The sequence below is a fragment of the Dermacentor albipictus genome, chromosome 4 (genome assembly GCF_038994185.2).
Source record: "Dermacentor albipictus isolate Rhodes 1998 colony chromosome 4, USDA_Dalb.pri_finalv2, whole genome shotgun sequence".
Lineage (NCBI taxonomy): Eukaryota > Metazoa > Arthropoda > Arachnida > Ixodida > Ixodidae > Dermacentor > Dermacentor albipictus.
The window spans coordinates 92,169,742-92,182,447 of record NC_091824.1 but is presented as its reverse complement, the minus strand read 5'-3'; the positions used below and the strand labels follow the sequence as shown (position 1 = coordinate 92,182,447).

The 12,706-nt window shown below is 51.9% G+C and overlaps 1 protein-coding gene across 3 annotated transcripts in view; it reads left to right on the top strand.

Moving 5' to 3' along the window:
* The window catches only part of LOC135897572 (uncharacterized), a 227,421-nt gene that overhangs the window by 174,198 nt on the left and 40,517 nt on the right, over window positions 1–12,706 (top strand). For 2 of the 3 annotated variants that reach the window (XR_010563086.2, XR_011514290.1), the window contains exon 3: window positions 503–679. The exons of the other annotated variant lie outside the window; for it this stretch is intronic. The gene's annotated coding sequence lies outside the window, so the exon portion shown is untranslated. The remainder of the gene's footprint in view (window positions 1–502; window positions 680–12,706) is intronic. 3 annotated transcript variants of the gene reach the window in all.

The following is a 12,706-nucleotide window of genomic DNA, read 5'->3' as shown; positions in this document are numbered from 1 at the left end:
TGAAGTTGCAAATTGAGGCGAATGAGGGCGTATCTTCGTCCGATTCAGTTGTGAGCTGAGCTAAGTTTTTCCGGAATTACCGTGTATACAACAACAACAACAACGACAACGACAACGACAACGACAACGACAACGACAACGACGACGACGACGACTTAAACGGCGGAAGTGATATGACCTCGTGCTTTTTTGTGGGAAAAAGAATGGTGAACGCAAAAAAAAAATAGAATATATGCACAAGGCCGCAGTCATATGAACACGGTCAACGTATCGTAATAATATTGTGATGCGTACTACCATCAACACACACACAAACACACACGCACGCACGCACCAAAGAATGTAACAGCCCAACATCACCTAGCAAGTATACTGCTTAGAGTTGGACGATGCGCAAATGATCCCCTGGAAGATGCACGTTCGTTCGGGACGACGCTATTCGCACTCTGTTGGCGAATTGGTGTCGTATTTTTTTCTTCTTTGTTTTCTTGTTTCTTGTCAGATGCGCCTGCGGGGTGCCGAGACAGTTAGCTGGGGATATTGGCACGCCCTGCCGGAGACGTGACAACGCAAAGACAGGCGTCCGCCCGGCGCCGTGGGCCGGAGATGCTGGGCATAAAATGGAACCTCGCCGGCCACTTCCTTCTCCAGAGAAGAACCAAAGAAAAACCTCGGTGTGGTAAGGAAGTCCACACAGAGATACACACACACACACATAAGCAACGCCCAACCCATTGGGATTGATGAGCCGCTCGGAAGTGTGCGAAGTTTCTCTTTGGCACTTTTGGGGTTCGGGCAACCCAAATGAGTGAGCTTGCCACGACAGAGTGTCGACTAAGTATAGTGAGAAGCTCCTCGCCTCAAGCGTGACGTGTACTACCCAGAGAGAAGAGGCGGGTCTTCTTGTGTTTTCGGTTTTCTTGCTCGGAAAGTGACGCGCTGTTCCATTTCGCCTGTCCACGTACGTCTCATCTTGAAATCCCCGTCCTTTGAAGCGTCCTTCAGGCTAAACACACCGGCTGCATGGACGAATGGAAAGGGCCATGCTACGTGAGAGTAATGATAAGTCTGCCTCCTGGCTAAGCCGGCAATGAAGCGTTGAATACGCGCAAGAGCAGATATGCAGTGTTTGTTTTCTTTCTTTGTAGAACACAGTGCCATTTTCCGTGCCTAAATGTTATTCTCACGTCACTAAACCTGCGCAGTGTAAAAGACAGGAAGCGTGTCACCTCGTGAAAGTTCACTGTCAAAACGGTGTAAGTGAAATTGTGAGTTTGAGATGAATTGAGCTGGAGAATTGAGTACGCATCCAAAGCGACAATATTGAAAACAAGCTACACCAGTAGCGGGCTACTGTCTAGGCCGTGTTGTTCTCATAAAAAAGTTTAACCCGATTAGCGAAGCACTGACAGCGACAACAGGGTTTAGCATTGTGATTTAACTTCTCGGAGGTTAGTGTACTTATATATATGCGGAAGGGACATGTTGGCGTGAAGCAGCACGCGAAGGAACTCCTGCTGTGTGGAAGGAACAGCGTCCTGGCGACTATACCAGGCGTCTGAAAATGCTAGCATCATGAACGCCGCCATGCATTAGCGTCGCAGGCACCGAGTCACTATGCTGCACGAGATGCGACCGATGCGACTGACGGGAAAGACTCGGCACGGGTCAGCGCCCACCGAAATATTAGACATTAGGCATGTAATGAGCACTGGCGCCGGTACGAGATAACTTCAATAACTTTCAGATGGCGGCCTTAAATTTATTTAAGATGTCTTATTGATTCAGGATAAAAGACGCTGTAAATTAAATTATATGTTGAAATGTTTTACAAGTGTTATTTGCACGCTGGCCAACATACTGATGATTAAATCAGTCAAAGGTTATAAAACCTGGTTAGAGCAACTTGGGCGTTCCAGTATCCAGTATTCCAGTATCTGGAACACGGGACGATGCAGCTGCAGCGACAACAACATCACCATCACCTGCCTGGAAGGGCCGGGGTACCATCGTCACGAGCGGTAAACGAACCGACCATCCTCGCCTGCGACAACAACGCCAATACCACCCGCACCGGGGCAGGAGGGACGCACGGACAGTTGTGTCCCCCCAACACCTCTGCATAACAATCATGGCTGTGTCCTGCAAGTCCGACAATAGACGTATAGTCTGGCAGTGGAATTGCAGGGGCTTCAAAAACAAGAAAGCAAAGATGGTGCAATACATGAAAACGCTTGCCAATAACAAACTTCCTGTCGTGATTGCCTTGCAAGAACCTTTCGATCGGGCCCAGCTCCCGGGTTATGTGACGTGCGGTCCCCCCGACGAATCCATGGGAAGGGACGTCAGGGTGTGCACCCTGGTTAAGCGCGGGACGGCCTTCATCGAACACGAACTCGTGCTCAACGAAGAGTCGGACATAGACCATGTACTGGTCGAAGTCGTGCCGAGTATTGGAAGTAGGAAAACCAGCCTTTTCGTGCTCAACGTATATAGCGCTCCCTCTCAAAGATACCGCACTTACACTTTCGATGCCCTCTTTCGCGAAGCGATGGCCAAGGCCGCCTCTAGTCCCTTGCTGATATGCGGAGACTTCAATGCGCCGCACACGCAATGGGGATACGGAGCCGACTCGCCGAAAGGGAACAGGCTAGCCGGACTAATTGACGAGCTCGGCCTGACTGTACTCAACGAACCTGCTTCGCACACCAGGATCGGACAGGGAGTGTGCCGCGACACGTCCCCCGACCTCTCCGTCTGGTCAGGCGCGGGCGTGGTCACTTGGTCGAACTCCTTCGAGGACCTGGGGAGTGACCACAGGATCCTGTCCGTGACCGTGGGAGAGGATGAAAGCGAAGAGGGTGTCTGCCGAAAGGCGAGAATCGTAGACTGGGACAGATTCCGGAAAAATAGAGAGCAAGACAAGAAGGAGGGCCCGATCGAAGACATCAGCGAATGGTGCAGAGTACTACTCGCGGACGTAGAGAAAGCCACCGATGAGGTCGAATGGACGGACTGGCGACAAGAACCATCCAAAGAAGAGGCAGACAGGTCCCGCGGAGCCGTGGGCGACGGCGCTCCCCAACCGTCCTGAGTGGACAGCCGGCTGGCACATCTTGTTGCGGCCAAGAAATCCATGCAACGGAGAGCGAGTAGGCAAAAACTCAACAGGAAGATGCGCAAGAAGATCGCCGAAATCAACCGGGAGATCGAGACACATTGCGCCCGCCTGTGCGAGCAAGAATGGCAGGAGCTGTGCGACACGATGAACGGGAACATGAGCGCTGGACGCACCTGGAAGATTCTCAGGCACCTGCTCGACCCGGCAAGCACCAGAACGGCAACCCGTACAGAGATGGCCAAGCTGCGACACAAGTACAAGGACGACCCAGAGGCTTTCGCGGAAGAGATCGTGCAGACGCACCTCGCACGCCTGGAAGGGCAGAGTCACCCAGAGTACTGCGGGGCTCCCAACGAGGAGCTGGACGCGGACTTTTCCGTGCAGGAAATTAGAACGGTCCTCCAGCTACTGAAGACCAACTCGGCGCCCGGTCCTGACAGGATCACCAACAAAATCCTGAGGAACCTGAACTACGACGCCATCGAGAAGCTCTGCGAGTACATCAACGCGTGCTGGAAGGAAGGCCAAATTCCGCAAGAGTGGAAGACCGCGGACGTTATACTGATACCAAAGCCGGGCAAACCGCTGGAGGTCCGAAACATGAGGCCGATCTCCCTCACGTCCTGCGTCGGGAAAGTGATGGAGCATGCCTGCCTTAACAGGGTGACGACGCTGCTCGAGAAGCAGGACGCCTTCGGCACCCACATCATCGGTTTCCGGAAGGGACTTTCCACGCAGGACGCCATGCTGCAGATCAAGGAACAGGTCGTGAACGCTCCGAGCACACACGTGCGCGCCCTACTCGGGCTAGACCTCAAGAGCGCCTTCGACACTGTGAAGCACATGGCCATACTGGATAAGATCAGCCGACTTGATCTCGGGGCGAGGTTCCACCGATATGTCAGCAGCTTCCTGAATGGGCGCGAGGCGACAGTCAAGATCGACGGGGCTTCACCACGAACGGTCCGAATGGGCGGTGCGGGAACGCCGCAGGGCTCCGTACTCTCCCCCATGCTTTTCAACCTCGTCATGATCGGCCTGCCGGAGCGCCTTGACGCGATAGAGGGCATCAATCATACGATATACGCAGATGACGTGACGGTGTGGACCACGGAGAACACGAGCGTCGGCGAAATGGAAGACCGACTGCAGCGGGCCGTCCGGGAGGTGGAGCGGCACCTCGAAGACACGGGACTCGTCTGCTCACCCGACAAGTCGGAGATCCTGCTCCACAGGCCGCGCAAGAAAGGGCCCCTTCCGCAGGCCGTGCTAGACGCTCGTCGTTTGGGCGTCCGCGTCACGACGAGGGAGGGGACCCGAATACCGACGGTGTCCAAGTTGCGAGTGCTCGGCCTGTGGCTGGAAGAGAACGGTGCCAACCGCGAGCTGGTTGCCCGACTGCAGAAGAAAGTGGCCGCCGCCACACACCTCGTGCGGCGGGTCGCGAACAAGAGGAAAGGAATGAAAGAACACAACGTCACGAGGCTGATACAGGCTTACGCGCTGAGCCACATATCGTACGTCGCCGCATATGCCGACTGGAACAGGAGCGAAACCGACAGGCTGAACGTGGCGATCCGCAGGGCGTTCAAGACCGCCCTGGGAGTACCCCAGTACACGCCAACCCACAGGCTCCTCGAGTTGGGCGTACACAACACGCTCGAGGAGATCGCCGAGGCGCAGAGAATCGCGCAGCTGGAGAGGCTGTCGAGCACCGTAACGGGCAGACGAATCCTAGACTTGCTCGGGATTCGATATCACGAGGCGCGTGGACTGAAAGAATCACTGCTGCCGGAAGTCAGGGACGCCATACAGACGGAAAACATGCCGAAGAATATGCACCCGCTGCATGATGTGCAAAGACGTGTACGCAGGGCGGTAGAGATCCTCGAGAAGCATGGAAGACAAGAAGGCGTCCTCTTCGTCGATGCAGCCAGGTACCCGCGGCCAGTCGGTGACTCTGATGGCGAAGAGAAACGTCGACCACCACCGCCGCTACAAGGGAATGTGCGAGACGAACCGCCGTTACCAGTACCACCACCACTACTGCTACTACGACAAAAACGGCAGCAGCAACAACCGCAACATCGACACGGCCGGCCGACGGCGGCGGCGCCCGCCTTCTCCATGGCAGTCGTAGATACAAAGGGAACGATCCGAGTCACGGCATCAGCGAGGCTGCCGTCGGCCGAAGCAGCGGAAGAGATGGCCATAGCCCTCGCGGTACTCCACGGAGGTGCGGAGGATAACCTGGTCATCAGCGACTCCAAATCAGCGATTCGGAATTACACTAAAGGTTGGGTGTCCGCGGATGTGGCACGCATGCTCAACGCCCGGGCCGGGGACTTCGGATCCGGCAAGATTACAAACAAGTCCCTCAAGTGGTTCCCCGCGCACGTCGGGGAGCTTGGCAGTAACAACAACAACAGCCACGATAATAATGACACCAACAATGCTAACGGCCGAAGACGCAACGACACTCCACCCAACCACAACGAGCGCGCCCACCTCGTCGCGAGGCAGCTTACCCGCCGCGACGCGGTCACTCAGAGGGCAGCCGCTGCCGTTGTTGTGCGGGACCCCAGCGGAGGAGTGACGGCGACGGCGGCTGCCACTCCGTCTGGCGCGGCCGCTGTTGTTACCAATACAACACAAATCGCGGCGGACGGAGCTGGGAATCACGAGGACGCCCCCTGCGATGTCAGGGAGTTTCCGGCAACGTACCGGGAGGTGCTTGGGCACTATATGAAAGAAAGAAGAAAATATCCACAACCCCACGGGCGCCTAGACAGGTCCCAGGCGGTCGACCTAAGACGTTTGCAGACGGGCACTTTCACCAACCCCTACCACCTGCACCGCCTGTGGCCCGCGCTGCACCCGTCGCCCGGCTGCCCGTGGTGCGAGCACGAACGGGCCGATATGGCCCATGTGCTTTGGGAGTGCCGACGCCACGTGGAACAAGGACAAAGAGGAAGGGGGGATACAACAGCAGAACCCTCTGAAGCGGGGCGCCTCATTGAGAGATGGCAAGCCGCCCTCCTCAGCGAGGCACCCGAAGACCAGGAGTGGGCCGTCCAGCGGGCCAGGGCCGTTGCCGAGGATCTCGAAAGATTTTCCTCGGGCGATGGACCCCTGGCAGCCTAGCCCCGGGCACCAACATCAACAACCGTTGGACAAATAAAGTTTATTCCTATCCTATCCTATCCAGTATTTCAGCACGCATCTCGCACACCACACCAAACGGCACGCCGACGCATAAATTTCGCCTGGCTTGTCTATATAATGGCTGTCGTGATGTTATGTATACATGAAAAGGCTTGCACGGACTCTTTCACTCCAGTATAACGGGTGACCATCGTATAATGCGCACTGAACTGCTCTTTGTGGTGATGCCCGTAGAGACTCTGTGTGTTCGTGTTTTATAGTGGTTGTTGATATTTTATTCTTGCTTTTCCTTTTTTAGCGTTGCTTGACTAAGAGTTTGGGGTTTTGAGATAACCTGCTCTAACGTAGCCTACCTTTCCATGTTCCTACATCTAAAAAAAAAAGAAAAAAAAGAAACGCCCATCAGGATCTATATTAGTGCACATGTACGACAAACATGGAGAACTTAAACGGAATATGGTACTGTTATTCGCGTTATTTAACATAGTAATATTTTTCTCGCTGGCAAAGATAAGCAGGAAAACATTGAAGTACCACGTTTACTTCGTGAAAAATTATGTTGTGTTTCGTTCGCTAAGAAAACTTACTTACACATGAGCTGGACAGAACGAAGGAAGGGTGTCTTTCCTGAGACAGCGTAACGCTGTTGGCGTGTATGCCGGCAACAAATTGCAATAGCTGGTTTGCGCCATTCTGTCATTGCTCATTTCTAACCATTGAATCTACATTAACTATGTATCGACTAACCTAGACCGTCGCGTTTTCTTTTTTCGTAACCGACCCGAGCCAATTGGGCCGGTCCCAGGAATGCGCAACCTGCTGGAGCTAGGAGTGTCTGCGCGTTACCGGAACCCCTCGATACATGCAAATTCCGACACAGAAGTCGTATAGGTGGCGTGGCATGGCGCACAGTGGAATGTGTGTATAGCTTAGCCACAGGACTCCGTTCCGCTGTGCTGGCGCCGTTGTTCGTCTCGCTTGGTTCCAACCTCCATTTCTTGAGGAGCCGTGTCGCTGCATTTACTTTTTCGTCGCTTCTACTTCCTGCTGGCGTTGTTAGGCTTGCAGCTGGTCTGTTTTGCGCCGCAGCGGTGGTTTTTCCCATAGCAGTGTAGGAGTACGTGCTCGGCAGTGCGGTGGAGTGGCTTGGCTCTGAAGGCCAGACTGCGAATGAAGTTCTGTGCATGTTTTGCTGCTGGGCTTCGCGTCTAGTCGAGAGTTTTCTCGCACTCTCGCCTCTCTAAGAGTAGTGCAAAGATAAAAAGAAGCGGGGAAAAAAAGAAACAAGTACGTGGGAGATGTACGGCAGCAGAGTATACTGAAGAGAGCTGAATAGTAAAGTGCCCTGGTTTGCACAGTAGCGCCCAATGCCTTGCTGGAAGGATACCTACTAAGATAGTCCTGGGTACGTGACCGCTGGAAGCAATCGAGGAAAAGTTGGGGAATGAGATTTGGATGGCAGGAGTTGCAAGATGGATACAGACGTCTCGTGTGCAGAAATATCTGGCTAGAGTTCGCCTGCAGCTATTTACATTCGGTTCAGGAAGTATTTCTCTCTCTCTCTCTCTTTCTCTCTCTCTCTCTCATTTTTTAAATTGATTGAATTGGTTTGACATTTCCAGCGAAAGGAATGTGATGACCTGCGATTTTTTAGGTGGGCGTTAAAGAATGCCATGGGTTCTAATTTACCAACTTCACCTATTTTGTAAAAAAATAGAAAAAATAAAAAATACGGCATTTATTAAATAAGTAAGTTTTCGCGTTTTACATGATGTTGGGGCATCGTATATTATCAGCCCAAGGCATACGTAGCACATCCTCCCATTAGAGGATGCTGCTGCGATAACGTTTTTGTAAAGCACGAACCTCCCATCCCTTCCATTCAAGGGCTCACTGGTGAAATACGAGTGCTACTGCTACCTACGTGCTTAGCAGATCATTATTTGGTAATAGAGCTTTTTTGATCACGGCATACACCATTGCTCATTCCCATTAATTTAATACCTGTACATCTTACGCATTCTACAGTGACATGAGCTTTACAACCAAGTAACATCATTCGCGATTCACCTGTCGATCTCATTCACAAACCATTGGCATGGCATCACTACTTGCATGGCGCTCTTTGGCCATACCTGGCCCTTGCGCCACTAAACACCACACCACATCACCACCACCACCACCACCGCCGCCACCACCACCACCACCACCACCACCACCACCACCACCACCACCACCACCATCATATTCATCAATCATTAAATCGGAGTAACGCTAACGGAAAAAAAATCCCCGCCAAAGCACTCCGTTCAGATGGTTAACGAGCGAAGCTGAAACGTGCGGCCCCGGTATTTATCACAGGGTAAATCCTGACGACTCATTAAACGGCGGCTGTCGGATCCTCGGTACGCAGTTGCTGCTTGCGCTCGGCTGCACGAGCCTGCTCTTGTGTCCGAGCTGCAGCATCGGCTTGGCGTAGACGAGCTCGTTCCCAGTTCTGTTCGCGGCGTTGGTGATCGAAAGCTACCAGCTCCTCAGGAGTACGCATGACGCGTGGTTTACCCATTTCGGAGCCAGAGAATAACTGCTGCGCGCGAGCTCAACAGCGACGGAGAGCAACATCCCTTCTGGCGCAGCCAATCGCGCACCTCTATTACTCTTTTTTCTTTCGCGCATGCGCATGGGGTTGTGTGGGGGAAGTTTTCGGCGTACAGGCGACAGACAGACGGATGGACGAATTGGCTAGCCATATACAGCTTCGCTGTAAAAATGTGCCGATCCCACACACTGTGAGAATCGATGTAAGCGAAGCTTTGTATGCTGTTGGCTTTGATTGACGATCATTCATGGTAATGTTGGCGGAGAATACGTAAGTTCTTCAGCGTTTAGTCCGATACGAGAGTGGTGAGCTGATGTTAAACGTTACCTCGCGTGCCACACTGCTGTTTGTCTGTGTAGTCCGCAAAACACACAGGAAGAAATGTTTGCTTGAGGTGTTGTTCTGTGTCATCGTTCATAATCTCTGAGAGGACTAGCCATGGTTCCTTGGTGGCTATGGTGTTATGCTGCTAAGCACGAGGTAGCGGGATCGAATCCCGTCCACGGCGGCCGCATTCCGATGGGGGCGAAATGCAAAAAAACAACCATGTACTTAGATTTAGGCGCACGTTAAAGAACCCCAGGTGGTCAAAATTTCCGGAGTCCCCCTTACGGCGTGCCTCATAATCTGAACGGCACATAAAACCCCATTATTTAATTTTTTTAATATTCGAGAGGGTCTAGCATTATCATTGCCTCACATGGCATATCGCATTGTGGCAGAAGTGTACAGAAGAATATTCCCTCAGCAACGGCTAGTCAGCAAAGGCACTGCTCTTGCGCGTTAGGCTGCTGTAAAGGAGTGTTCGGACGTTTCACGCACGCACACGGCAACGCAGGGTGCTTTATCACCTCGACTACCGGCGGGGACGCCAGCTCCGAGCACTCTTTACAGGCTGTGGACGATTGTAATGTTTACGCTATCACAGCCGAACACGTGACCTCCACAGCCCAGCACCTGAATTTTTGTCGCATAGAAAAGCAAGCAGAGTACGTGCCTTACGCACAAACTATCAAAACGCTGCCGCGGCGGCGCTGGCCGGGTTGCGCAGCGCCACCTAGATATGTTGCAGGAAACCCAGCGGCGCGCGTCAGCTATAGACCAGAACAGCAACAGGTTTACAGGTTTGCACACGGATTGGAGGCTATGTTACGTCCCAGAAAGCATATTATCTGACATTTCTTTAGGCAGCGGAAGTATCTTGTCATGTAGGGCATGTCCAGAACATCACATAAGCAAAATTATAAATACTTAACAGCCGGCGATGGCCGATAGAAATGGCCATGCATGGTTAACATACAACATCCTTTATGCGGGAACGCCGGTAAAAAAAAAGGAACGTAATTAAATTATGGCGTTTTACTTGTCAAAACCATGATATTATGTTTAGGCATGCCGTGATGGAGGACTCCGGGTTAACGCTGACCACCTGTAGTTCTTTAACGTGCACTCAATGCACGGTACACAGGCGTCGTCTTAGTAACGCAACGCCAAAGCTCTTAAGAAAAGGAACGTGTTGCTGATGGTTTGTGGACATGACGCTCTATAACTGTAGACAGTATATTTAAGGAACGTCATTCCTAATAGAGCCTCCGCCAGGACCTTGGGCAGTCGGCGTGTGTCCCTTGAACGTTTCCTTCGCAAACTTGCAGATTTCTCAAGCAAAGCTCTTAGAATCCGGAAAATGTGAAGAATATACAAAAGTGGAAACCTACAATGCGCAGTGCACGCCTAAGCGCTGCAGCTTCTGTCTTAATCACGACGTTCGACTACGGGTTAATTGTACGTAGACCTGCAAGTAATTTAACTGCACCATAGGTGCTGTGAAGCAAACATATGTCCACATACAATTAGCGCCAGTGCACCAGTAATGTACCAGTTATGGTACGTATATACTGTCACACATGTCCTTGGATCACACACACACACGCACTTGGACACTCACACACACGCACGCACGCACGCACGCACGTTGGTGTACTGTATATGTGTAGGGTCAAGGCAAAAATATAATATGGGTGTATGAGATCACGTGCACATCCGGAACTAGTACATGTGGATTGTACATGAGGCGTGCACGTGTGCCTGCAATTTGCATATTTTATCATTATTCCTATTGGTTCTGAAGACAGTTGAGCAGCTGGAAGCTACATTACGCGTGTCCACCCGTCCGTTGTTTTCGTAAAGCCGACGACGTCGTTATCAGGCGTTATTATCCTCCCCATCAGCTTCCGTCTCGTTGCAGTGCGAATAAAGAAAATTATTTGCTCACCAGGCCCACTTTCCAGGTCCACAATGGACCATTTCGGAAATCGCAGCGCCGCGAGAAAACCTAGCGGGCGCGCGCGACGCATTATGGGAAAAGTGAGCGAGCGCCGACCAACCGCCCGTCTTGGCTGCCTCCTGCGTTCGCATAGCTGCGGTGTGTGTGCGTGCGCGTGCTTTGTTTGGTTAGAGATTTCGTGTACTTTTTGGTGGTGGGTGGTTGCAGGTGCGTTATATTAACTGTTACGTGCCTGTGGGTTACTTAGTGACCTCAGCTACTACTACGCGTGATGTCGTCGGAGGGCCGAGGCGGCGGTCAGACTTGTTGTGTGCCTGGTTGCGACAACAACACGCTGAAAGACAAGAACGTTTCATTTCACGCTTTCCCTGCAAATGAAAAAGAAAAAAAGGAGTGAGTGAGAAGAATCAACCGCCAAGGAAGTGCTGGTCGCTTCTCTTTGTGGCGACCTTCTAAGCACCACCGGATATGCGGAGCTCACTTCAACGCAAGTGGACGCCGTGGTTATCTGGACCGGCTGCCAACAATTTTCCCCCACAAGGTCATCAATCAACTATCTCCTTGCTTTAATACCAGTAAGTATATATGTTCAGACGGTTATTGCATGTAATCATAACTTTCAAATCTTTTCCAGTCGCGAAACGCAAGAAGACGAGCTCCCAAACTGCCTCTGCCAGCCCGGTGCTCCTTCTGAACGAGTTGGATATCGGCTGCGTATTTGACGTGCCCGAATGCGATCAACGTAAGAGACGCTTTAACTGTGCCATCTTTTTTCTGAGGCTTCGGCTTTGTGTGTACGCATTTTCACGAAAGTGTATTATACGCACAAAGCGACGTTGTTTCCCAGGAGCCCACCCATTCGGTGCACCGGCTTCGCCTCGCACGGAAACGGAAGGTTGGTGAGAATTCAAAATTCTCGCTTTCTGCATTCCACTATGAAAACCTATTTTTCGCATTTAACGGACCCGTATCGCGCCCAGGATGCCGGGATCCACGGGTGCTGTGGCAACCGATATATTAATAGCGAGCGACTTCCTTATCTAGTGAAAACTGACGAAATTTCTTCCCGCGAAGCCAGTTTTTCGCAAGCTTTTGCAACTAGCCATGGGAAGTCTGCATGTTAGGAGTGGCAGAACCTCATGTGTTCTGTGACGTAAATGTCATCAGTGATTTGTACCGTCCATGTGTTAGTACTTCAGCGAGTTTTCTGATAAACGGGGTACCTCTTCCACCAGTGCACGCATTGGGAAACTTACCCATTTCATTTCTTTCACCTCGATATTATTCCCTTTACCCCAGCTTGGAAAAATGACTCAAAAGTCAGGCTATCCGTATGTAGTGCAAATTTGGCGGAACAATACACTGGTAGCACAAGCTGCAATGTCGTCGAACTGCATGCTCAGGAGGGGCACAGACAGCTCATGAGGTTTACGAGTATAAATGGATAGCATCAATCTGGGCTTGCTGGTTGGTAAGCTGCTTGCGCAGGTGGATCAGTGGAGTGAAAGAGCGCTGGGCTCTATGGCTTTGGCATCCT